The following is a 27,219-nucleotide window of genomic DNA, read 5'->3' as shown; positions in this document are numbered from 1 at the left end:
TGTAACACTTTCACGCATGCACACACACCCACACACACACACACACACACACACACACACACACACACACACACACACACACTCTTGTCACAAAAGTTTTCCAAAAAGTCTCAACACACACGCCCAACTGTTTCTGGATGCTTATCCCATACTCTCATGTGATATTTTTTTTTTTTTTATCCTTGCATGTTTTTACTATCTATTCTGTTGTGCAGACGTCTGACCTTATGAAACTGTCTAGACACCACTTACACGTTAGATGGGCTGTGATATGTGCCTCGATTTAAAGTTCCCTTTTTAAGAAACGGCAATAATGCAAGGATGTTAAGGAAGTGTACCAAGGTTCAGAATACCAGCGCAGGAACCCTCTTTAGCCCTGACACTGTGAAATAAGGAACAGATAGCCCGTGTGTCTGGCTCTCGCTATGAACAATGCTCGGGAGCAAATCTAATGTCACCTCTATGAGATGTTTCCCACCGAGCGCCTTTGAGGACTTAGGCCTCTCGCTGTGGGGAACCCTCTCTTGATCCTGGAATCCTTGGGGACTTATTTTGGGAAACGGTGCCCCTCCATAAGGTGGTCAGCTGTGAACAAACCCGGGCACAATGGAGCCCGAATCGGAATTTGGTGTTTTGCAAATCAGCGGTCAAACCTTTAGGGATATTTTCATTCCAGCGCTGAAGACAGTCAAACGTGACTGACGCGTCTGCTATTTTTTCTCCCTCAGATTTAATTACTTTGCGCTGATGCATTTTAGCACAGCATCAGTACAAAATACATTTTTTTAATGCAGAAGTTTATAATTGTGTGCTAAATGGTTAGCAATTCATTTTTTTCCCTTCATGTTATTTTTGATCCCTGGGTCCTGATTCAGTGCATCCACAAATATTGACTGGAACATTTGAAACCTAATTTTATTGGTTTTTTATACCTTTTTCAGCTCTGAAATGTGAACAAATAAAAATGCTAGCCTACTGTAAATGCAAAGCACATCCTGGTTAAATTGAGATATCATGAAATGTCATTCATCTTCAGATATATCCCTGAAATTGATAAAATCAGCACATTGTTTTTATCAGTTTTCCTGTGGAAGAGAACAGGAATAGGCACATCATAAACAGGAAAGTTTTTGTCTATGATAATTAAGTTTTTTTGAAATGTTTTATTTTTTATTTTTCAAAGAAAATGCCACTTTTTCTCACATGAGACTTTCACGTAATCATACTAAATAGACTAGATTAAAATACTTCAAGTAAACAACAAGTTAAATTACAAACATTCCATCAACCAATCAAAAATTACTTGAAAGTTCAAATCAGTAAGTGTGTGTGGGAGACCTATGCCTCTAATGGGTCAGTACTGTTCTCACTGCACTTTTTGCATTTATCCAACATGAGAGGAAGCATTCTATTAACTCCACTATCTACACCTCTTTTATTTCCCCTGCTAATCAGCGTCTTTTCAGTTTGCGGAAAATTGATTCTGGACATTTTATGAGTCCACATCCATAAACTGCAGGTAAGTGGAAACATGCAACTACTCTAGGCACTTATGAACATAGGGAGGACAGGACATGCAAATGGGGTATACAAATACACATGTGCAATCAACTCTTATAACTTAACTACAGGACTTATTTTATTAACTATGAACATTTAATCTGAAAGCTGCCCTTTGAACATATCTCTATCCTAGATTGCACAATCTGTGCCACATTTGGTATGAGCAGATATCAGGTTGCTAGCTAACAGGGTATCTGAGTCTACTGTGGTTAACTGTAGTCTCAACAGCCAATAGGATGATAAAAAGGAAAATGACAACCCAAAAAATTTGATGGCAGTTTGAGTCAGTTTGATGTTCTTCTGTCATATGTTAAAATATGTTTGAAAACATATTAATTGCCAGGTGTTTTTGCACTAATGCTTCACTGTTATAGGAGGGTTATTCATGAAGTCAGGGTTTGGGTACACAGCTATATTAGGAATATAACTTGTGCGTGATAAAAATATTATTTCCTAATGTACACATTATTTGCAAAGTAAAAGTACTCCGCAGGCATTTCTGTAGTAGTTAAAGTTGTGTTATTATTGTCATATCATGTCGACAGTAATGAATGAGTATTGCATAAAGAATTTGTTGTGTTTCAGAAATATTTGTGAGTGCATTTGCTTATTTTCTTTTATTTAAAAAAATAAATAAATAAATATATATATATATATATATATATATATATATACACAAAATCAGTATAGATTTTGGGATATATCTACAGATACATGTTGACATGCACAATGATGCAGGAAATTAATACATTTATACTTTATGAAATTTTACACTTAAATATGAAACATCTTGTTAAGATTGAACACTTGCAGTCAATATGTATTGTTTAAATAATCTTACAATGTAAAAGAAAAAACCTTCCATTTTGAAAAACATCTTGTCCCAAAACTGTTGTTATTATTATTATTATTATTATTATTATTATTATTATTATTATTATTATTGCTAGCAATCACTAAAACAAACTAAACATAATTTATGATTTCAATGCCTGTATTTTCTTGGAAGTGAAATAAATAATCAATGAATATTGATTGAATCCATTTTCGATAGTAGTGTTCTTATGATAGCAGAGTACAGGACACAGGAAAATAAACGCATCTGTTGCACTGAAGCCGTGCTCTTCTGCGTAACCAGGACTCGTGCAGAGATGCCACATGTATTTAAATAATGGTAGATAAGGACAAGCAGTGTTTTCACCCATAAAGATACAAACGCTGGTTTCTTGAGGGGAAAGAAAAAAATCAATGAAAAGAGGGTAGAAGTGGGGGTGGTGGGGATGGGGGGGGGGTGCTTCCGCCGGATATCGCCGAGCGGAAGGCCCGTGAATTAGATCACCGGTACTTTCATTTCTTCTTTTTTTCCAGGTTTTTTTATACTAGATTTTTTTTTTCTTTTTTTTTTTTTTTGGAAAAAAGTTCCTGGCTGCCCTTCCTTGTCTTCTGTTGTTGTTTGCCTGGTCTCAGTGGGACGGGCAGTTTGTGAAATGACAGGACATGCCAACAAATTGCATCACTTCTGCCTCGGTGGCCGAGGACAATGGTATGCCATATGCCGATGGGGGGAAATGAATGGGGCTCATTTAAACTGGCACCGCGAGCCTCCAGCCCTCTCACCCTGGTGGGGGGATTGCCGTGGCAAGCAGTCGACACAGACGGACGAGCGGACGCAATGCCATTACCCAAAAAAAAAAAAAGAGGGAAAAAGACATTTAAATGGACAATATCAACCTCTAGTGCCCTGTGTGTCTTGAAGAGGCCGTGGTCCACATGCAATCTAACTGCAAAGCATTCTATCCTTAAGTTTGAATGCCAAAACCAAGTAAGCCTTTATTAGTTTTAGTTTGGCCTTCACTGAAATAAGCAACATATGTTTGTGTACAATATCTAGCTCTACTTATTTTCTCAAAGATGAAGCAAAACACTACATTGTGATTACCCTGAATCTGATGTGTTATTTATTAACAAACATCAGTGTTCTTCTGTAGATTAAAAGTTACAACAATATAAACATGGAGATACAGTCATGTGTTTACATGTTTTATCCATGCCTTGACACCAGTGGCAAGTCTCACGAATGACCTTTTGCTCCATTAGGTGCGTGTGTGTGTGTGTGTGTGTGAGTTAGTGAGTGAGTGAGTGAGAGAGAGAGAGAGAGAGAGAGAGAGATTCACATGACAGCATGTGTCTGAGAATCTGTGAGTGTGTGTCTGTGAGTGTGTGTGCGTGTGTGTGTGAGTGTGTGTGTGTGCACGTGTGAGGCTTGGGATGGAAGGTGATGATTAAGGAGAGGCAGCTCTGTTGACATGAGATACTAATGAGGCTGAAATGAGAAGGTCAGGGCTTGCCTCCCGGTGCAGAGCGAACCCCCCCCCCCCATTCCTGTTCCCTTCCGCAGGACAAGGAGTTAATCCCCCTCTTAATCGTCCCTCTGTTTTTTACAGCCTGCCTTGGAAAGCCACAGACAAGTGCTGCTGATGAATGTCCAGCATCTTCATAATTGCTGTAATTAGCACCGCAGCAAGTCCATTTCACCATGATAGGACTATTGTTATTACTGGGTTCCTTGTTTGCAGTTGGGCCAGGTCAGCCCACAGATATGTTCTGTTGATTCTCAGCAGATGTATCATATTTGAACATCAGATTTGACAAACAAATTCATATTTTTTAATGTGTATTTGAAGCTGAACAAATATTTTAACAAATAGAGGAGGAAATAGTGCATTTTTATATTTGATGTTATTATTATTATTATTATTATTATTATTATTATTAGTATTATTACTATTATTATTATTGTTGTTGTTGTTGTTGTTGTTGTTGTTCTGTAAATAATAATAATAATAATAATAATAATAATAATAACAATGCATTGTGATGATTAGGGGTGCCTCAATAATACCTTATTCACAGGATTAATGGATGTACAGTATGCAAATACAGTGAGCTCCATAATGTTTGGGACAAAGACATGTTGTTTTTCCCACGGCGCGCAGGAACTGGAGCCGTGGGCTATGCATGGCAAATTGTGGTCACTAACTCACTCACTCACGGATAACCTTTGAGGGTGGTTTGGTTGGACGCATGCACACGTGGTGCTTCGTTTAGTTGGATGCATGTGCAGGTGGTACAGCACAACAGTTTTAAGCACAGCTTTATCGCTTTAACTTTAGCTAACCCTAACATGCTCGCGTTTAGCCTACTTCAGCTAACCTAGTTAGCGCGTATGGATCACCTACTTTAGTTAACCTAGTTACCGCGTATAGATGCTATCCTGCACGCATGAGTAGGAGCTAAGGACACACAGCTACAACCATCAATACACATGTATGGACACACGGAGGACAACAAATAATGTTAGAGGTGAGGACATGCCATAGCTAGCTAGCTATATAGTACGGAGGGCAAAGCAGAGCTTTAGAATGTCGCCAGCTGCGTATGCGCTTCACCTCGACAATACATTTCTCTTAGAAAAGGTAGTTTGTAGCCTTTTTTTAGTCCATTACAGTGCTGGTACAAGTGACAAGAAGTAAGGGGTACTGTGCTGTTAGCCTTTATTGATCGCCTACAAGGTTCAAAGTAGCTAGCACAATCTGACAGCACTAACCCATAAAAATGTACTGTGAATGGTACTTGCTCAATCGAACGGTAAATGTGAAAAAACATTTGATTACAGTCAGCGGCACCAAAATTTTCTGTTACACCCTCAATAAACGACAAAACTCCCAGTAGAAGATTGAATTCAATCTTTTAACGTTATATATTTTCTGAAACGTTATTGATTCCACTTCGCCACAGTGAGTGAAACTAGGTGATCTGAGCGTATAGTTTCTATGTAAATTACGTCAAATGGATTCAGCCTTGTTGTTTGCTACCTAAACTTCACAGCACAGTCATTGCCGTTATCATGATTGTAGCATGAAGTGTCTATTTTCAAAATCCATTTCAACCATTCACAAATGACCTGGGACTTTGAAGTTATAAGGCAGTATCAAGTGACCAGTGAAAATATTGACCTGCCTATATCAGTCGGAATTCTGAGAGAACCAACTGCTATATATGAGAATGTAAAATCAACCAAAAAATATAGTTTGCCAAGTTGCGCCGTGGATCAGGACGGTTTCGTGCTTGTCTTAATTTGGCTCTGCAGTCCACAATTTTATATTAGCAGTCAAACAATTCAATATGGTTAAGTGGCAAAGTGCAGATTCTCAGCTTTTATTAAGGGTGTTTGGAGACATTTTGGACACCATAATTGTTGGGACAAATGCCTTCACAAGTGTTTCTGATATGTCAGGTGTGTTTGATTGGTTCCTTTAGTGCAGGTATAAGAGAGCTTTCAGAGGAAAACCCTCAAACACCTGTCTGTTAGATCAGAAACATTCTTCAGGAGGCAGGTTTGGATGTGTCAATGACTACTGTTCATGGAACATTTCACAAACAGATCTACAAGGGCTACACTACAAGTTACAAACCCCTAGATAGCAGCATAGAAGTACCTAAAAGAGCCGGCAAGCTGAAAGAGTTCTGGTCTTGTGGACATATGAGACCAACTTTCACTTGTATTAGAGTGATGGCGAGAGCAAAGCATGGAGGCCAAAAGGAACTTCCCAAATCCTAAGCAACCCCCCCACCCAATCTGTGAAACATGGTGGTGGGGGTGTAATGGCTTGGGCATGCATGGCTGCCAAAAGTTCTTGTTCAATTCTCTTAATTGATGATGTAACTGTTGATAGCAGCAGAATGAATTTTGAAGTGTATAGAAGCATCTTATCTGCTCAAGTTCAACCTACTCTTTGGGCGGCACTTCATCCCACAGCAAGGCAGTCATCCCAGACATACTGCTAAAGCAACAAAGGCGATTTTCAGAGCCAAAAACGGGAAATTCTTGACTGGCTAAGTCACTGACCCAATCTGAATCCAATTGAACACGTGTTTCAGAAGGGAAAACGTAAGGCCACTACCCCTGAAACAAGCAGGAACTGAAGATAGGGCTGAAATACAGGGCTGGCAGAGCATCACCAGAGAAAACACTCAGCACCTGGTGATGTCTATAGGTCACAGACTTCAAGTCATTGCATGCAAAACATATGCCACAAAGTACTAAAATGGCTACTGCCATTTATATAACATTAATATGTAATATATAATTAACATTAAGGCGCCCAGAAAATAGGGAGACTATATATAAAAATTCTGTAAGTTCCTCATTGTAAAACCAGGGTACAAAACCTTGTTTCTCAGCTACCCTTAAAATAAAATTTGAAAATTTGCACTTTAACCACATGTGAATTGCAAATCTAAAATTGTTGCGTACTGAGCCACAAAAAATATGTCTCTGTCACTCACTGTGTATATAGATCCTTAATCTATTTTATACCTTAAAGAAAATATTCTTTAAAAATATTTAAAGTTCTACAGCATGTATGCTCATAAGAGTGTAACTGTGAGGATATCTTCACTGAGGTAAGACCAGGGCCTCACACACATAGGAAGCATAAGCTCACACCTCTGTCTTCACTCTGAACTACTGACCTGGTGAGCAGCGGGAGTGTTCCGACAGGTTAGCACCATTTTTCACAGTCCATAGCCAACCAGGCCTTAAAAATTTTTTTGACATGTGAAGCGAAGAGTCGGATGAAGGTTTCAAACCCTTGACCTTTCGATTTAGAGGCTGACACTTCACCTCGTTCATCACAAGCTGATGCGTATTGCCTTTTCGAACATCCTCTGCGCACACTTGCCGAACTTGTCATTTCCACAGTCATTCATAAAGAGATAAGCATCCCTTGGTGACAGACTTTTGTTGAGGATAAGTGCTTGAAGAACAGGTGGCCATGTATTTAAACAGGTTGTATTACATTTTTCAGAATTGAATGGGATTACTGAGTTGATTCTAAAGAACACTTGTTTCAATTCTGATACCAAAAGCAAGAAAAATTAACTTCAGGAATGGGGGATGATTAGAACTCCCATTTTGGAAGTAATATGTACTGTTACTTGCGTCCATGACATTTATTTCGCCTTTTTGTATTTCCATTTCCGTGGACAAAATTGCATTTATTATTATTATTTTCTGTTAAAAACATTTAATTCATATCCAGGGAGATAGCCAACTACTTGCAAGTTAGATGACATGTGTAGCCATTTACTGATATGATCACATTTCAGGCTGGAAAATAACCCATTAAACCAGAGAAATTGCTGAGTTGTCTTAGAGTCTTTATCACCAAAGAATGTAACAAGGCTGGTAGCGTCGGCATAGCACCGGACACTGCAACGAAACTTTAAGTATGTCACAATGGTTTTAGAATGTCATTACTTCACCCAGATCATTTTTGCAGCTGGTGGTAAAATTCGGTATTACCGGTCCGGTATTTGGCTTAATATCAAACCGGTTTGAACATTTTTACATCGGCCCAACCCTAATATATATATATATATATATATATATATATATATATATGGCTCCGCACATGTGCAAGTAGAGGACTGTATGCATTGCAAAGACCAGAACTGAAGCAAAGATGGCATAGACATCATATATTATCACATAAACTGTCACATTAATTCAAGCAGAAGAGTTACATGACAATGATTTTTACAATATATGCATACGTTTTACGTCATTAACCAATCAAACAAGTGGTAAGTGGGACCTCATTACATTAGTACATTTTTTTAATATGTTGGCTTTAGACTCAATCTCGTGACTAATTTTATAATTACTGATAAGTTGTGACCCTGATATGAGCGATATATATGAATATGAATGCATGAGAGAAATAAATGAGACCCTTCTAAGGGCTGCAATAGAGTAAAGTGGCATAATAGTTGTAATAGTTTATTACAAATTATTGGCGCATGAACATGGTAGTGCACTCACTGAGTTCTGGGACACAGCTGAAAAAAATAAAATAAATAAATTCAATACTTCCTGCTTAGGAAAAAAAATATATATGAAAATGTTATCACCCAATGAAAAATATCTGCTATGTATCTGCAGCTCTGTGCATTGAAAGCAGGACATTACGAGGAAGGAACATTCTGTCAGTAATTGTCTGTGCTGACTTAAGGGCAGTTGATGTAAATTACTGGGGAGGAGCAATGGGCTCTATTGACCTCTTGCTGAGGGATGACTGAATTGCAGGTGAGAAAGCTGCCCTAGATGAACTGGTTTCCCTAAAGACCCTTACGTTGTACCTGCTGAAGAACATTACAGGTCAAAACCATGTTGGCATCATTGAATTTGTTTAAGAGAGCATGCTTGTAAAACAATTTGAAGACATTCCCTTTTTTCTGTCACATACATGATGCCACACTGAAAAAAAAATTTTTTGGCCCTGTAAATCTGAGCAGGAGCATTTTTGCAATTTCTGAACAAAATATAATTTCCTCCTTTTATTGTATTTAAGAGTGTCCCCCTTTATTTAACATGCTACATGTTAATTTTTTGTTGGTTATCTGTCTTTGAATACAAAGTAGCGTTTCAAGGAAATCAGATGTGCAAATTCATCCTGAGCTCTAACTAGAAATAGTACCTGTGTAACAGAATTTGAACCTGAGCCCACATCAGACTTGTAATCTTGTTTCAGTGCTAAACTAAGGTTGTACAGATTCAAATTCGGGCCATTGATGTAAAACTGCTTATATTGAGTATTTTATTAAGGTTTATAATATAAACCCTTATAAAATATATATATAGTATATACTCATTTAAGGATTTTTGTATTTTAACATTTTATATTTTAAATTTAAAAGAAATTAAGTTAGCTTTACATAATTTAGTTAAAAATTGCTTGTTACATACAACATACCAATTATTAATTTATTATTAATCTTTACTTATTGACTCTGTAAATGTTTACAGATATGTAAATTTAATTGATACGTAGCAACATAAATTTACTTAAAATATACTAGTGCAAATTGTTACAAATTTTAGTTTATTTATTTACATTTTTTTTTTTGAGCAAATTTTGCACATCGTTTTTTTCAGGGCAGAGAATTAATCATGTATTGGATACATTTCTGCCCCCATTTCACCATTATAATTATCTCATAATTACTGTTTGTGCACTTTAATTATCTTCCCTTACACCTGTATAAAAGAGGCATTGTATGGTGCAGTACTGCATATATGTGCATTGGAAAGAACTGTCATTCCGTTGGTCAGGTATACTACAGTGTCAACTCATACTGTCACTTCAAATATTATTTCTGTTTATCAGAAATATGTTTGTCTTTATCTTTGTCTTTCTAAATCCATCAACAGAATAAATACGTACTAGTAAATATGTACAATTTCTTTCTCAAAAAATATTAGTATTTTCTTTATACCTATTTGAGGCATTTAGAGTGCTTTGCCACTTTTTTGGACCTATATAATGTGGGAATGGATGCCATCTCAAAGACAGGTTTGTCTTTTTTCATTTCACTCAGTTAAATGCTAAGGAGTAACATTTCAATAGTAAAGACATTGCATTTGTATAAATGTATGAAGCACTGCATTAATGAAAAAAAGATCCAAACTTTACTGTATACCAAAGATCTAATGAATTGAGAAGTGGGTTTGCCTTTTATGTCATCATGCTATCAGCATGGATTTAAAAAGGGTTTAAAACTATTTAACAGGGCGATGTGCATGTTTAAAATTCAGCTTGCTATCAACCAATGTAATTCAGGATTCCTTGCCCAAGGGTAGAACATAGGCACCCTGGATCAGATTCAAACCCATAATGCAAGTCCGCGCAATGCTCATGCAAGTCCAGATCCGCAATCACAACTACACATTTCCAGCCCAGCTTATCATACACCATAAACCTATACTTCTCTCCCAGTTGTTTTTTGTTTTGTATGGCTGGTTTGACAATAGAAAAGTCCAAGCAATCTGCTTTAGGGCAAGTAATCAGCTATAAAATGAACAAAGTGTATAAAGACAATTCTCCCAATTCCCAAGCCACAAATATGTCACCCTCCATTTTCTTTTTTCTTTTTTTTTTGTTGCCAGGGAGAGGGGGGTCTGGGGGGGTGGTGGGGGTGTTTCAATTTTGTCTCTCCTGAGGCCAAACATTTATAAATCTGCAGTGTGCATCCTTGCATCCGTCAAATCTCTGGCCATGCCTTCTCACCGTCAACCCCCTGATTTCCAACCAAGTGATGAAGCGCTTTAAGCCAGCAGCAGTCAAACCTTTCAGTGAAAATCAAATACCCACCAGCCAGTTTGTAATGGAGGGTTTGCATGCGCTGTGAGACATCGGTGCTGTGTACTTTGAAACAGAGTGAGAAATGAAGAAAGAGAGAGGGAGGGAAGAAAAAGTGATTGGAGAAACCAAGGAAAAGAGGGACAGAGAAAATGGAGCACGCGTGTGCTTTTTTCCTTTGTTTTTATTTATTTTTTAGCATAACAACATTCTTTTGACAAAACCTGTTTTGCATTTTATGATTTTCAATTAATAAATATAAGTATAATGTAATATTTTCCCTCGATGCAAGGCAGGGAGCTGAGAGAGGTAGAGAGACAGAGAGAGGGAGAAAGAGAGAGAGAGAGAGAGAGACAGAGAGAGAGAGGGAGAGAGGCAGAAAAATGAGCCTGCCAGTGGTTAATTGAGCATACAGATTCCTAATGCGTCAGGCCGGTATCTCGCAGATGAGGGATGGCACGTTTTAGGATGCATCTTCCTTTGTTACCGATTTAAGACTAATGAAGCCAGCGACTCATAAACCAGATACTGGACACCGGCGCTGGAATCAGACACGTTGCAGCGGAGGGATAAAACACTGAATCCTCAATGATTTTTAAACACACGTGTGCACGCGCTGACATATGAACGCGGAGAGGGCTGCTGTGCGTTACTCAAATTTAGCTCTCGCCTTTTCGGGCAGCCCTCGTTATTTTTAGTCTCCGAACAGCAAGCATCCATTATCCCAAGGTGTTTTTTTCTTTCTTTTTTTTGTTGTTGTTAATGCCCCCGGGTCACTTGCTAATGAGCTCAGCATTGTGAAATCATGGAGCTGTAAAGAGGTGTGTGGGGGGGGGGTTGGGGAGTATGAAATTCCACATTATGATTACACCCTTTTATATGGAAGAGAAGAAAAAAAAAACGACTGTGCAAAGAGCTTTAGAGGGATCACTTTAGAGATGGTGGAGATGAAAGGGGAGGTAGGGGGGGTAGGGTATGAGTTGAGTATGGGAGGTGGGAAGTGGTGTCATTTCTGAGAGATGGATGGATGAGGGATGGGGGGTGGTGGGGGGGTTCCCTGGAGCAGTGTTTAGTCTAAGGGTATGTGGTCAGAGTTACTTTTGACCTTCGTAACCCTTGAGGGGGTGTCACCTACTGGGGCTGGACTGGGAGAACAGGAAGGGGACAGACATCCAGATGGCCAGGGTTGTAAAGCTTAACGAGCAAATACTTTTTTTTTTTTTTTTTTTACATACACTTGTGTTGAAGTTTTTTTTTCCCCCCCATTAAAATGCAATCAAATCTGTATTAGAGGTAAAGGCACACCTTTCAAAAAGATTTGGCTAATGGAACAAGTGATCAATACACAGTAACAGAATTGACAAGCACTGAAGTCAAAAGGAGTCAAAATAGCAAAAATGCATAATTACATCTTCTTCACTGAATTAATACTTGGTAATTAAAGAAGGAATAAAGGAAATACAGTAGAAAAAAACTCTTGAAGAAGAATGCGGTGATGTATGTTGGCTAGTACTTGTCTGTGGTTGACCGGTATAATGGAAATTATAAGCTGATTATAAGCTGAATAGTGCAGTTTCTCCTCAGCAATACGGTTTCCTTTGGGCCTTTGGTAAAGGTGCATAAATAATGGAATTTCAGCATCTATCACTGTTCCAGATTCAGTTTAATGACAGTGTGCATTGTCTTAACTTGTGTGATGTATTTGTGTGTTACCTTTTAGTGGTATAAGATGGGGGTTTTAGTCATAATAGGAGTTGGGTGTCCTATTATGACTTGCTAATATCAAAATGTCTTTTAAAAAGGTGACTTATAAAACTGCATTGCCGTGATACTTGCCTTCTGGATGTCTTACAGACATATGTGCATGACTGGCATTATTCAATAAATACAAGTAATTCCTTTAAATCATCCTGGGGCATTCTACAGGTCTGCATTGGTGTATCTGTGAATCTGTTTAGTACCAAAAAGTAACTGAAGGTTATTCATTGTACCACAGCTGATAAATGTAGTTATATATTGATTTAGCTCTATTTAAAATTGGCCAGCTTCTCTATCCTGGAACAATATCATGAAAGAAAGCATTGTCATAGTGAAATGACATGTTGATGCTAACGCACTGCACATCCTTTTGCTCAGTCTTCCTGTGGCCCTAAGTTGACATGGTTGGCTTAGTTCCTGCTGCCTAAACTAGTTCAAGGTGCTTCGTGGCCATATGTTTGCTCTTGAGGGACGAGGGTGCGAAGGGCATGGTTTTGACCTCCTCACAGGTGTGTACAGGCAGAGAATACTCCAGCCACATCTTCTCTGGGCTGCTGCCAGGTGGCTCCACCCCAGCCCCCTCCCCTGAGCCGGGAACGGCCCATACAGGACATCTAAAGTCGATGGTCCCTCCCACCGGGCAACCGGGTGGGAGAAGCTGGACGCCGAGAGCTATTTTTAGCTCCAGAATTTCAGGGTTATTCCAAAGAATAATTCAGCTGGAAGTATGAGTCATTGACTGTGCACATCTGGACAAAAACTTTTTTCTTTTTTTTTGCAGGGGGAAGGTTATTTTTATCAACCAATTTGCTCTAAGGGTTGAAGCTTCAGCATAGCTATGGGAACCTAGACATGAAAAAATACTGACATCAGATATTTCATAATTTCAACAATGTCAACACAGCATGTACAAAAGAAACATTTTTAAAAATTCTCAAATTTCTTGACAGGCCAACATGAAATGTTTTGGAGATTAAGCTTCTGCACATTTTTTACATGGAAAATCCATTATTGCATTATAAATATACTTACAAATAAATTATGGTAACCCTGATATTACCAGCAATGTTTTTTTTTTTGTTTGTTTTTTTTTTCAATACAGAATACAGAAATAATTAAAATTAAGATATACTTTACTACATGAATTCGTATTTACATACTTTTTGTAAATAGCAAGTGCAACAAAGATAATTGACCTTTAATATACTTTTACCATGGCTTGCATGCACAATACTTCTCCTTTTTAAGTTCTCACTTAATAGTGGTTTAGGCATAATAGTGGTTTAGTACCACCAGCCAAACAAGTGACACACGATGTACTTTCATGCTTTAAGTCAGATGACAAGCATAAATGAAAATCTGTGAAAGTCAATATAATTGCTGGGGCTTTTTTCACAACAGAAATATGTTTGTGTATACTTTGTTACTTTGTAATGCTTATGTGTGTGTGTGTGTGTGTGTGTGTGTGCGTATATGTGTGCGTGTGTGTATGTGCATGTGTGTGTATGTGTACAGTATGTGTGTGTATGTGCATGTGAGAGAGAGGTTTGGGATGCACCTGTAATTGTAAGCATACACCTTCCTTACCTATATCAACTGTAGTCCTAAAATTCTGTCAGATCCTAGAGCAGCTAGAATAAATTATGCATCTTATGTTCTAATAAAAAAATGTGGACATTTTTTAGCAGTATAGAGTGACTGATGTAATGACAGACAGGAGGGCTGGGGTTTAGATCAACACCAGTGGGTTATGGGGTCTGGAGTGATCAGTTCTGATTTCACCCAGGAAGTTGTATAATATGTCTTTGCCACTGTAGAGCTGGATCCAGGCCAGCTGTCTTTCTCTCTGTCTACTTTTCTGTGGCCATTTTTACCAAGCTGTCAGCTTAGTCTCATAGAATTTTCTAGAGCCTCCACTTATAGTGCAAGTGACCTACAGGCAGATCCAGCAAGTTCAGCAACTCTCGAACTCTGCTTCCATTAGCATTGGCACTGCAACTGAGCGAATATATACTGCCTATGAAGTGAGAAAGGAGCATGCCACCATCACTAACTACAGATAGACTTGATATAAAATGAATCTGTCATGGAAAAATCATGAAAAATCATGCCATAAGGCTTACATAACACATAATGCAAGTCATGTCACCTGTCATAATTTCTTTCATAATATAATTTATATGAACTTTGTTAAATATGTTTCATGCATTATAGCCATATATGGCGTTCATCTTAAACTGAAATATGCTGACAAGACAGCCTTATGCCAAATTTACTCATCTTATGTAGGCAATGTGGTATATTGTTCAAGTCAATTTCATTGACAGACTAATGCAAACCAATTTAAAAGACAAACTAATGTAAACCAATTGCCTCCAAAAGCAAAACACATGTTTGGAGTCACTGTCACATGATAGCTTCAGTAATTTTGCGTTTATGAAGGATCAGCTTCCCATCAGTAGTGTAAGTGGAAATTGGACACAACCCAGCCAGGTGATCCAGTCAGGTCAGACAGCATGATGAATCCTACACAAGTCAAAGGTGAGGCGGTAGAAAAGCATGTATGCTCCTGGTCAGCTAACCTTGGCACCAGGCCTGTCTGCCCATCCTCTACATCTACGGGGAAAAAGAGGAATAAGCTACTAGGAAGGGTACCTCATATTGCATTCAGACCGTGTTTTTATCGCAAAGAAGCTGACCACCTCACCATACACTGCCTTACTTTTAAACGCTCCCATTTTGATATGACTGAAGCCTGTTTCATTTCTCTGTTTCACATGGACAGATGGTCCTGTGTTTCTCTGCTGTGGTGTCTCTTCCTCCTTATTTAAAGCTGTTCTCGTTGATGGCTTCTGTTTGGTCATTTTTCCAGGCAGTTGTGGAAAAGTTTCATGTTATTGCAATACATACCACTGCAGATATTTATGGTATATGGTATGAATAGGTCACTGATCTGAAGAGAACACAGTACCAAATACTAGTTAATAACAACATGCAGGTGCCACCAATTGCATAATAAATAACATGTAAATACATGCTAACGTATACATGGAAATACCCCAAGGCAATGTAGGGCAGTGAATGCAATTTCCAGTACAAATTATTAACTGCAGTACAATCATCATGAGTTGGGAATGCAAGTTGTCGGCTATCTCTAGAAACGATAAGCAAAGTGGTACACACTTTTACAGTGTAAACCAGGGTGCATTACTATGGGCGTATGGTGCAGATTTTTCTCTGACTGAGCAAGGGACACATTTTGTGGACAAGTCTACATGATCGTCCAAAGCTGATTTGGTAAGTGGCATGAGAGTGCAGGTGACAGGGATGGGGGGGCACATTGCTCATTGTGGCCCCCCTGTTGGGTATGGAAAAGGACAGCACCCTGAATTCTGCCAAATGAAGACAAGAATTTAGCGAGATGGGTAACACTTGGTATTAGTGTAAATTTAAAGAATACTCAACCTTCCAATAATATAAGTCCCTTAAATAGTTACTAATGGCTGCCTGTATATGCTCTGAATTGCTGTATTGCATTAACAAAAATGTTACTTTTTGTGCAGGGAGCTATACACCAAGTGTCCATTCATCTCTTATACATTGGGTTTGGGGTATGCCACATGGTGACATTCGAGTGTGATGTTCTGAGTTTAAGCTTCAATATGCCAATTCCTAACTTTTTACTGTGGAAATCTACTAAACTGTGATAAAAATATTGAATTGTAGATTTCTGCTTACGTTGATATGAATTTATTCAATTTGTTGTAGATGTGTGAGGCTCTTTATAAAGTGCTCTTTATTAGGAGCTTGTTTTTTCTCTCTTCCCTTTCCCCTTTCTCTCCCTTATTTTCTCAGAGAAGATTAAATATTTCTGCATGAGAACACCCTTTAAAGTCTGAAACTGACTGCTGTCACTGGGCCTGCAGTCATTACCCTCACCCATAGACCCCCCAACACACCCCCAAGTGCCCCAACCTTCCTCCCAAAGGCACAAGAAAAAAAAAGGGGGGGGGGGAGGGGAAAAAATATAATCTCCTGAAAAAAGAATTGGGGGGTGGGGTGGTGGATCCCCCTATGGGATTTTCTGTAAGTGGCCTCTTTCAAGGGTGGGGGGCGGAGGGGAAATGGCTCAAATATGTGCACTCCACACTGTAACCTGACTCACCGGGGGTTCCGATCTGTCAAATAATTAGCCGGTGCGGAGGACAAGGGTTTTATTTGCAGGAATTTCATACATCATGGATTGAATAATATGTGGCTGCACTGTGGCAGGTCATGGGAACCTCATCCCTGACCACAGCGGCATAAAGGACAGCCCGACGATGATAAAGAGAGCTGTAATTTCATTCCAAAAGGATTTGGCTCCTTTCTCTCTTTACAGCTAATTAGAGTATTGCATTTTTGACAATGGGATCCTACTATCTCTTTAAGACAAATGAGCTTGCAGCTCTCTCAGCCAGGCAAAATTTATACAATTGCTGATGTCTTTTTTTTTTTTACCATTATTTAGAATGCCACACAACCCTCTATATGATAGAAACTAAGAAGAACAAAGCGTTAATTTAAATTCTACGTTACATTAAAAAGCTCCATATGAAGTTAGTTCCGTAGCTTTTTATTCAGGAAGTGCTTCAGGAAAAAGATAATCACTTCAATAATTGAAATAAAAATGTAGCAAAGTTCAGGACATGCTTAAATGATTGTTTTTAATATGTAACATACTACAATGGCAGCAATAGAAAATATTTTAAAACACATAGATTTTTTAAAAAAGTAAATAATGGCATGTACAATTAAAAAAGAGTCCAGCTGAAAGCTGAAGAGACATGAATGTTCATTATCAAACTGAAAAAACAAGAAGCAGCATCATTGAGTGATTATTGCGCCTATAACTGGTATGTGCTGAATAAGTGCTAAATTTCAATTCAAATTGTAGCCATCATGGGCAGGATTGTGATCTGAGGCTGAACTGAAGTTACCTCCTGTCACAACTATCTGAAACTCAGTTGCACTGCCCCTAGAGGGTACTGAAGTATGAATTAAGGGAAGAACTATAATGACAAGATGCATGGGAAATACTCTCACGGAGCATCAGTATAATCTATCATGTGACTTATTCTCAACCTTATTGAGTTTAGCATTAAAAAAAAAACTTAATTCTTATAATGGTAACATATTGTTAGATGAAAAATCCTTCCTCAGAAACATACACTCCCATAGTACAACATTAAAGTTTAGCTTAGTTTGCCCGAGTCCTTCATTCACAGCCACATTGATCCAAGAATGCAAAAGAAAAAATAAACTCATCTACTTGCTTTTATGCAAGTCCAAGAACACTCAAAAAAATTACATTTCACATAAGAATGTATAAATCTATCACATTTAGTACTTCTTTTTTTAAGTCATTCAGGTACATTTTAAATACGTTTCATGTGAAATCTGCAAGTTGTGCAAGTCTTGATTCCTTCAGTTTATTCTAGTTAACCTTGTTTGTGTTACCATACCCCTGTCCTGTTTTCGTGTACAATTTTGAAATCACATCAAGGCTAACATCTGATACAGGAAGCTTCTACTTATTGGTCATTTTAAAAATGCATTTAATTATATTTTATTATAATACACACACACACACACACACACACACACACATGCACAAACATATACAATTATCTTTGTTTATCCAGAAAAAGACAAAATATTAAAAGAAATCTCAAGGAAAGTTTTTGGATGAACCAAGTGCAGCTTCAGCAGATGGCCATTGCGAGGTACGTCCTCATAGAATATCTGGGTGTGCCTTCAGATGTTTACTGAAGAGCTCAAACATCAGATTTTCCTTAATCAAACTATTGGCCTAATTGTCACTGAACCGAAAAAGTGGGCGTGCGCTCCTCATCAACATCTCAAAAAAGCGTTAATACTCGGCCCACCGGGTCACGCTGAGTGGAGCCCAGTCAGCGGGTCAATAACGCGGCCACCTCGCTGCAGAGGGTGACACAGTTGTTGGGCAGCTGCGGGAAAGCTGGCCTGACATCGGCCCTTTTGTGCTGCGAGCGAGGCAGCTGCTCCGCCCGTAACGCGCTCGGTATCGCCCGCACCCCCCCCCCCCTTTCACTCTCGGAGATTAGGGATATCCCGGACCCAGCAGAAAGCATCAGCGCTAATGTATGCTAAGCGATTCACAAACATTTTCATTTTCAAAATACCTTCGTATGAGAGTAGGGTACGCCCCGCGCTTATTTGCATTCATTGAAATGTTTCTTCTGTTTTGCCACAGCTCAGATGAGGCCAGAATGTCATTATGCACACATTGGCTTCTGCCTCTTTACTCCAACACCCTCAGCAGCCGGAAGCTAAGAAGCAACAGCAGGTTCGGGTGAGGTATGGTACCATGATAAAAATACAAGCAGCTGTTAATACTTCTACAAATGTAATATTTGCAGTTTGAGATCATAAATTTACCCTGCATATTCACATAAAATTACAAATAGATACAACAATAAATAATTGATTTATATCTACTGCCTACTGTCACTGTCATATCAGTTGAATAGAATTGTATACTCAATAATGAATTTTATAAAATATTTGTAACTTCATATTGTTGTAATATTTCATGTGAGCATATTGAAGGTACACATGCATATTGGTGGCAGGCTTTGGCCGAAGTCACAATTGCCCTTAAGTGGGAAAATGGAGAGGTCAACAGCTCCTTGGAGATACCTAATATGAGTTAAAAACAGGCCCAGTCCTCCCATACTATCTTGGCTCTCTGAGTACTGACCTTTAACCCCCAGGGAGTTCCTGAACAGGAAATGGAATAGTGTTAATAGGGATTGATTGGTTGTGGTCTGAAGATGACTGTTTATATCATTCCATACCCAAGGACTGACCTCAGTGACCTGCTAGTGGGCCAATCTACTGAGATCCTTAGCTGTGCAAGATCCATAGCTATGAGAAACCAGACACTTTAGCCATATTTATGTCAAATTTTGCTTTGTATTTAGGATTGCTATAGTCTTGAAGTGTTCCAGAAAGGTCATAGTTAAATTATTGTGTTACATAAGTGCATTGCATATAAAGAGATATGGCTTTGAACAGTGTCATAATTAGAACACTAGTTTTTCGCGTTTTGTTTCTTCTGCTTCTGGCTGATATGACTGGAGAATATTTGATTGATGTAATAGTTCAGTCCAAAAATCAATGTGTTTAGCTTCCTTCCTGTGTTTTTCTAAACTTTAATCCATCTTTTCAAATGTGATTCTCATCATATTGTCCCTACAATAAACATATTTAATAAAAACTGAGAAAAATTATTTTAAAAATCCAGTGAAAATTGTACTTGTACTTCAAAGCCGGTCCAGTTTAGCACCCTCATCCTTATTGTAAAACAATGACACCCAGATGCTGTCCTCCTACATTGGGAGTCCTTAAGATTTGATGAGAGTGAAAGACCTCTGTGTCCAAGCAGCGGTTTTCTGACCCTCATCCAGACCGAGGAAGGGGGAGGGGTGTGTGTGTACGTGTGCGTGCATAAGCTCCAAGGAGGTTTGAGGTATCTGGCCACAGTCTGGTAATTGAAATAAGACTGCCCAGACCCTGGTACTTTTTTTAAGGGGGGGGGGGGGGGTCGGTAAAGGGGGGAAGAGGGTTAATGAGGCAAGGAGAAGGATTGAGATGAGCGTAGCAATGTGGTTTAGAGGTGTGCTTCGGGGCTTGTGGTCAGAGATGTCACCTCCAACAGACGAGGGGCCATTGAGTTTATCTGACACATTGCAGGGAGGGGCTCCTCCACTCTCTATTATATGTAACAATGGAATTATTGCATCCTGTGATCTCGCTAATTATAAAGAAGGCAAGCTTACAATTTTCCAGTCATTACTCTATACAGTCTTATTTTCACTAATAGAAGGTGCACTGAAGCAAAGCAGAATGGTATATCTCTAATTCCTGTTTTTGCCTTGCAGCTATTTATAGATGAAAAAGTCGACCCCCCTTTAAGGATTCATTCCCCATTAACATGGACATATGCGCAAAACATGCAAAAAATATGCAAAAACACATACATGGAAGACTGCGTACACTCATGCAGCTAGACAAACACTCACATGAACTACCTCATAGGCATGCACAAATATGCACACAAATGGACAAACAAGTTCAGAAACATTAAAACACAATGCCTATGAGAGTGCTTAAAAATACAGTTTACTTCTTTCAGAGACTGAAATTGGTACACACTAAAAATACTCATGTTAAATACATAACTAAATGAACAAAAACATAATTGGTTAATTGCCAATTAATCATTTAATAGAGAACAATTGGATGCAAGAAGAAATGATTACCAGGAGCTCTGCTTTTAGTTTTCCTTTTCCCCATCTATTGGCAAAAGAAGGTATTACCACTGCTGTGGGGGAGCCTTTCACTTACTCTCTCCACATGTGAGTGAGTGCCATTAACATTTAAAGGCCTGCTTAGCCACAGCCAAAAACAACAGCCTGCCACTGTGCCTCTATCATACAAGCATACAGCCATGCCTCTGAACCTATTCTTAACAGTGCTCATCTCCCCAAACGGTTGTCATTCTTTCCTCCAACTTCCCAGGATTACAGTACATCTGACAGTATTTCATGTTGGATTTGAGGATAAGAGGGAGGATTTTCAGTTCAAGCTCAGAGCTTAACTTGGGAGCGCGGCGTCGTGGTGAGAGAAGCTCGGGGTTTAGGTGCCGGGGAGTTTTCCAGCGGGCGTGTTGATTTAGCCGCGAGCGGGGTCGTCTGACGTGATGCCGCCTAAACTCCTCCAGGAGGAAAACGATAGCGCACCCTCCCGCTGTTATTCTTCAGCGGGGGCTCCAGGGATGCGAAGCGGGGTTGTGTCTTAATAAGCTAAAGCAGAGACATCCAGACACATCCCCTGGATAAAAACAAAAGCCACTTCAGAAGAGAGAGAGAGAGAGAGAGAGAGAGAGATGTTTGCAAATTACATTTTCTATTATATTTATACACAGCAGAGGTTTACATAAACAGTGAATGAATATATTAAGCACTTTCGTCCACATTCTCAAGCCTTCAGAGATTTAGCCTTCCGAGTTAAGAGTTAAGTCACATGACCATGAGAATATCTTAGTACATTTATTTGTATTGTTTATATATAGGCACATGATATACCAAGATAGTCTGAATGGTCTGTTCTGGTCTGCAATCTCTCTATTGTTCTTTCGGAAAGTCCAAATTTGGCATATTGAGTAATTTGGAGGTAGATTAAGGACACATCTGGTCTGTCCACCACAAAATAAAATATATTTTAAACTTTAATAATTGTCCCTTTTTAAAGAAAAATGTGGGGGTTTGGCTTGGTACTGCAGTTCCAGAGTGTTTCTGTGACTTAATTCAGATGAGGACAGTTAATCAGCGAAATTAGAATATGCATACAGACTAATTGTGCGGACTCATTATTTGCATAATGGATTGCGTTTGAGTCCATGTGTTTGGAGTCTCTGTTTTTGTCACCGTGTCTTCTGTGCATCTATAAACACACATCATTTCTGTTTAGATCCTGAGGTTCAGGCAAATCATTTTGCTGCCTTTTACCGATCGGGGTCATTTCGCACTTGCAAATATTACTACGCACTAGTGACACGTGTGTGCAATTGAGGCTTGATCCATTTCACAGCTTTTTTACCACCACACTGTAGGTTACCAAATAAAAAAAATAAGGAAAAATACCTGAGAGGAATTGAAAGCAGTTGTCTGCAGTGGAAAAGATGGATTGCCTAAATTCTCCACCAATCACAAAGCAACACATTGGCTGCAGCATTGATTGATGAAGTATTTAAGTCGTCAATCTCCCATCACCAGGTTTTTTTTTTTTTTTTTTACAAATGGTTGCAGAAAAGGGATGCGATGGCTGTGGTATCGATGCAAGCTGACTGCTCCAAAACATAGCAGTGATCTCCCTGCTACAGTTTTAGCTTCTGCCACTGATGCCGTGTGTGTGTGTGTGTATGTGTGTGAATTCACACACGTGTGTGTGTGTGTGTGTGTGCATGTGTGAGTGTATGTACCCGTTAATCACAAAATATTTTCTAATATAATATAACGATTTAAAATCATACACACTGCAATATAAATAAATTTACTAAAATATATTTTTAAAATTATTTGAGCAATAATGCAATAAAACATACAGCGAAAAGTCAGCAAAATACCTGGCACATCACACAAAATAGCCCAGTTAATAACAGTACAGAAGGAAATTCTCTTTTTTGCATAAGTGGCAGAATAAAGAAATGATTGGATCCTGATTTTTAGGATTGATTTCACTGTCGACCCACAATGCATTGTTTCAGGAAGACGCCAGTTTACCTTTGTACAGCTACTCTAACAGCAGTCTACACAGGGCTTTGCAGCCTGTCAGAAATGAAAGGACAGCGCCAGGTTGGGTATTCCCACTGAAATCCTTTATTAGCAAACAAAATAAACTGTACAGCATCAAGTGTTAATACAACTCTAATAGAGTGTTGATAGGTACCATATGCATCCTATAAGACCTGATTTAACACTGAATATTTTACTGTGCACCGGCCCTGCAAATTTTTTCATACATTCAATAAGATTTCTTTTTTTAATTTTGTGGTGGAATTTTTCTTTGGATAAAATAAAGTACGTAACTTAAACATATCTGTTGACATTTTTAGTGTGTTTTTTAAACCCAGAAATTACATATAGGCAAATGCATTGAAGCCTAAGTGACACTACTTGAACTTTTATGCATCATGAAAGGCTAGGAATTCTTATTTCTAACCTTATTTCACATTTTTTATCATGGTGACCTGGATGAAATCAATTCTAGACTGCACTATGTCTCTGCAATAATGAAGGACTGGAGCTGGATACGCCTGTTCTTCTCCACTTAGATCAATTCAGTAACACTCGTATTGTCCTGTCTTTGAAAATTAATTACTTATTTTTCCCCTTGTTTCTTTGAATTGATTTATTTGATTGCGTTGATAGATTTTTTTTTTCTCTTCTTTGCTATCAACATTAAGGCTGATCGTATCAATCTGGCTGAATCCCCAATTGAATCTATTGACCTCCTCCCCAACCGCCACTCAGTATTTTTGGGTCCACCATTTTGAATGAGATCATTGACCCCTTTCCTGAGCTCATCTTGGAGGATTAGACTGGAGAAAATTATGCTTTTTTAAAGTTGAAATTGGTTAATTAATTAGTTAATCCAGTCTAATCTAATCAAATTAGTTAATCTATATTAGTTAATCTAATAAGATTGTATACGGCATGTACAGTGGGGGCGGGCTGTAATTCTTACACAGATCACCCAATATGGATGCAGGTACCCTCACATTGAAGCTAACAGTCTGAACTTTACCTGAATTTTATTTTAAATCCTATGTGCTGGAGCGCAGAGCCAAAACAACAAAAATTGTGTGACTGTCCAAATACTTATGCCCTGCACTATATATAATTTGAACGTGCGTGTGGGCATGTGTGTCCATACCGGGATGTTACTATGTGTGACAGTGGAATGAACAACTTTTCAACCCTTTAATGGATTTTACGTAACCCCCGGCTCCCATCACCACACCTGTTGAAGGCCGAGGCCACCTGCTATATGCAGGCTGGAGCTATTAATGGCTACGTCCGATCCTTTCCTTTAATTCCCTTTGAAACCAGGACAATGGCAAGGAAGTCGTTTATGCCGGAGAGTCAGAGTCCACTTCACTGGAGGAATTACGGCTTTTTATTGTCCGTCACTGAACCGTTTTAGTGACGTGACCCGCCAAACAGTGGCCGGGCCCCGTCACGCTCCGCCCTCCTGCACAAGGGGCCATGTGGACACCCAGCTTATCCCGGAGCGGGGCGCAGTCCTGAGAGGGGGTTGGGGGGAAGCGGGCCGGCCGGTCTTCCATTCCAAAACTTGTCCGTCTGAAGCAGGGCGCTTAAAAGATTTATGTCTTTGGCTATCAATGCTAGCTAACGGCATCGTGGGGGGAAAAAAGCTAATGTTTGCTTGTTCTAGCTGGTCTCTAATTCATCACACCAGCTGACCAAATCTATTAAGATCTACATGGCGTGAATTCTCACGATAGTAATGACTGCATATTGTCCCAGATGAAGCGCCGTGTTTCTCGTGCTCCTCTTCCTGGACATTTTGAGCAAGGCGCTGAAACGACTATGAAAACAAGTTGAAGTAATGCCGCAAATCATAAAATGTCCCTTTCTCTCTTTTTCTCTCTTGCTCACAAACACCAGACATATACTCCAGGTTCCCAATGAGTATTTGGCATTGTTAGTGAATTGACAGCATTCCTCTGATTTGTACATGAAAAACGGACCAATAAAATATCAAGGAATACATTCAGACTGTTCCAGTGGATTTGCATGAGCGCAACAATGAGGTGTTCAGGAAACACTCCGGGCAAAGCGCGACGAATGGACGATCCTGTCCAAGGTTCCCATTATCTTCCACGATGACAGGACAGCACAATTGTGTGCAGTACAGTACACCCAAAGGGACGACGGCCAAGCATTTTCCCAAAAGGCACAGCCACAGCCAGGAGCCTGAGAATGTTCCCGCAGAATGGTTACACACAACGCGCTATCTAATGGCCTTTTCCGAAGACGTCCCAGTGTTTACCCAGCTTGTGGGAATTCCTGTCTGTGATGAGGTGCTGGAGCCATCATAAGAGGCCACGCCTCCGCCCCAGCCCCCCCTCTGCTCCTCCCCCCCAACCCAAACCTGGATGGGATGTGAGAACGCTGTCCCATGCAGACACACCATTCACTTTCATTTTATCATCATGGTTGACACCAGGAAACAAATGCCATTTATTTGGAGTTTCAGACCTTTTCTTTTTTTTTTAATTCAAATCGAGCCCTCTGACTTAGAAGGCCACAGAATCCTCCGGACAAAAACAAGCTTTCCACTTGCGTGATTATTATGCCATGCTGTGACGCCTGTGAATATGCTGTCAATTATCATCTGAGTGTGTTCATTCACACACTTTCCTCACAGAAAGCTCAAATTATTCCATGTAAATATGACAGTTTCATTTCGAGAATACACTGGAAAAAATGCAACAAACACTAATGTATGTTTTGGTCCAGACAGCCTTAACATCTGCCAGTATCTGTCGGGTCACACTTCATGGTGAAGCCCCGACAAAATATAATATCATCAAAATTCATTAATAATATCATTAGCACTTTTTGTCATTTTTGAGCTCTCTCTCTCTCTCTTTCTCATACACACACACACACACACACGCGCGCGCGCACTTTCTCTCTCAACAAATATTTCCTTTCGAGGGCCTGGGAGCAGTTTCCTGTTCTTTCATCTCGCTCCCTCCCTCGTGGTGGGACCATTAGCCCAGCGTACCTGCAAATGTTTGAGAAGCAGCTGGCTACGGATGCAGGGCCCATGGGCTTGGGACATGGGAACACTAGCACCGAATGCCATTCGGTAATTAGACTTCTATTCAGGGGGAATGTGGCAAGCATTAGACACAAAGCTCTTTCCGTTCCATATCATATCTGCATGTTTTCTGCTCTCTCCCTCCCTCGCTCTCTCTCTCTCTCTCTCTCAAAGAGCCAAGAGTAATCTTCTCTTTCTTTTTTTTCATAAGCAGGTCTTCCTCCACCATAGCAAGTGTGTCCTTTCCCAGATTACTGACCAAAAAACAGATTGTGGCAATCGGAGGTAGGACATGTCACCATGCATTATTTATTATTATCACAATTATTGCTGCTTCATACTTTTTTTTAGCATAAATTAGCTTTAGCAATGACCATTTACTACACATACAGGCATAGAACACTGGCATGTGACCTAAATCCACAAAGAAATAAATAAATACATGCAGCAAAAAACGACAAAACGACATCTACTATAGAATTAAACTTATCTTCATCCCCAAATTTGTACTGCGAATGAGCAGCAGCAATGAGCACATTTAGTCATTTTCCATGTACATCACAGAGAAACGGTGGGGCGCAAACTGCTTTTGCCCTGTCAGGGTTCCTCAGTTTACCGCTGCATTAGTTCTCCCGAATAACACACCAGGCGCCCACAGGCTATACCAGTTGTCATCGGTGAGAAATACGCGTCTCCTGCGATCGCCCTAAGTCTTCTGTAGTGCTGTGTTGCCTGTAGGGTGTAAAACAGTCACTGACCAATGGGCTAGTGCCACAGAGTAGATTGCACACTTTAGCTCTAGTGCTCCTTGTTCATCTGCAGGTAGCGCAACAGTGACTTCAAAAACAAATGAGTACATCTGAACATTGCAGAGCACTGCGTTACTCCATTTTGAGTTGACGCATGATGAGAACAATGACAACAGCAGCGTGCGATCTCGAGACGTGAAAGCCCCGAAGCCCGTGCGGCGGCTAAATGAGCAGGCTCCCTCTGTCACAGGCAGGAAGTATCCAGTGCAAAGGACTAGCCTCGGCTATGGTAGCTTTATTGAACTTTGCCACGGTCTGTTTACTTTCCCTGACAGCTCAGTGAAAACGTGGAGAGGGGAAGCGGCGAGACAGCAGATCCGCAGCAGGCTCGGAGCACCGGGCCATTCGCACACTGTACTCACAGACAAAGGCCATGAATATCAACTCATGAATATCAACGAGAAATGCATTTTAAACTCAGGTTTCATATACTGTACATCATAGGTGAG

At 39.6% G+C, this 27,219-nt stretch overlaps 1 long non-coding RNA gene across 1 annotated transcript in view; it reads left to right on the top strand.

Moving 5' to 3' along the window:
* Window positions 1-1,396: 1,396 nt before the first annotated feature.
* LOC118210926 overlaps window positions 1,397-27,219 on the top strand; it is a 38,124-nt gene continuing 12,301 nt past the window's right edge. Inside the window, exons 1-2 of the long non-coding RNA XR_004761935.1 lie at window positions 1,397-1,519; window positions 18,799-18,902. This is a non-coding gene — a long non-coding RNA (uncharacterized LOC118210926). The remainder of the gene's footprint in view (window positions 1,520-18,798; window positions 18,903-27,219) is intronic.

This window comes from Anguilla anguilla, chromosome 1 (genome assembly GCF_013347855.1).
Source record: "Anguilla anguilla isolate fAngAng1 chromosome 1, fAngAng1.pri, whole genome shotgun sequence".
Lineage (NCBI taxonomy): Eukaryota > Metazoa > Chordata > Actinopteri > Anguilliformes > Anguillidae > Anguilla > Anguilla anguilla.
Note: the sequence above shows the minus strand (reverse complement) of the source record. Positions and strands in the feature narration are given on the sequence as shown.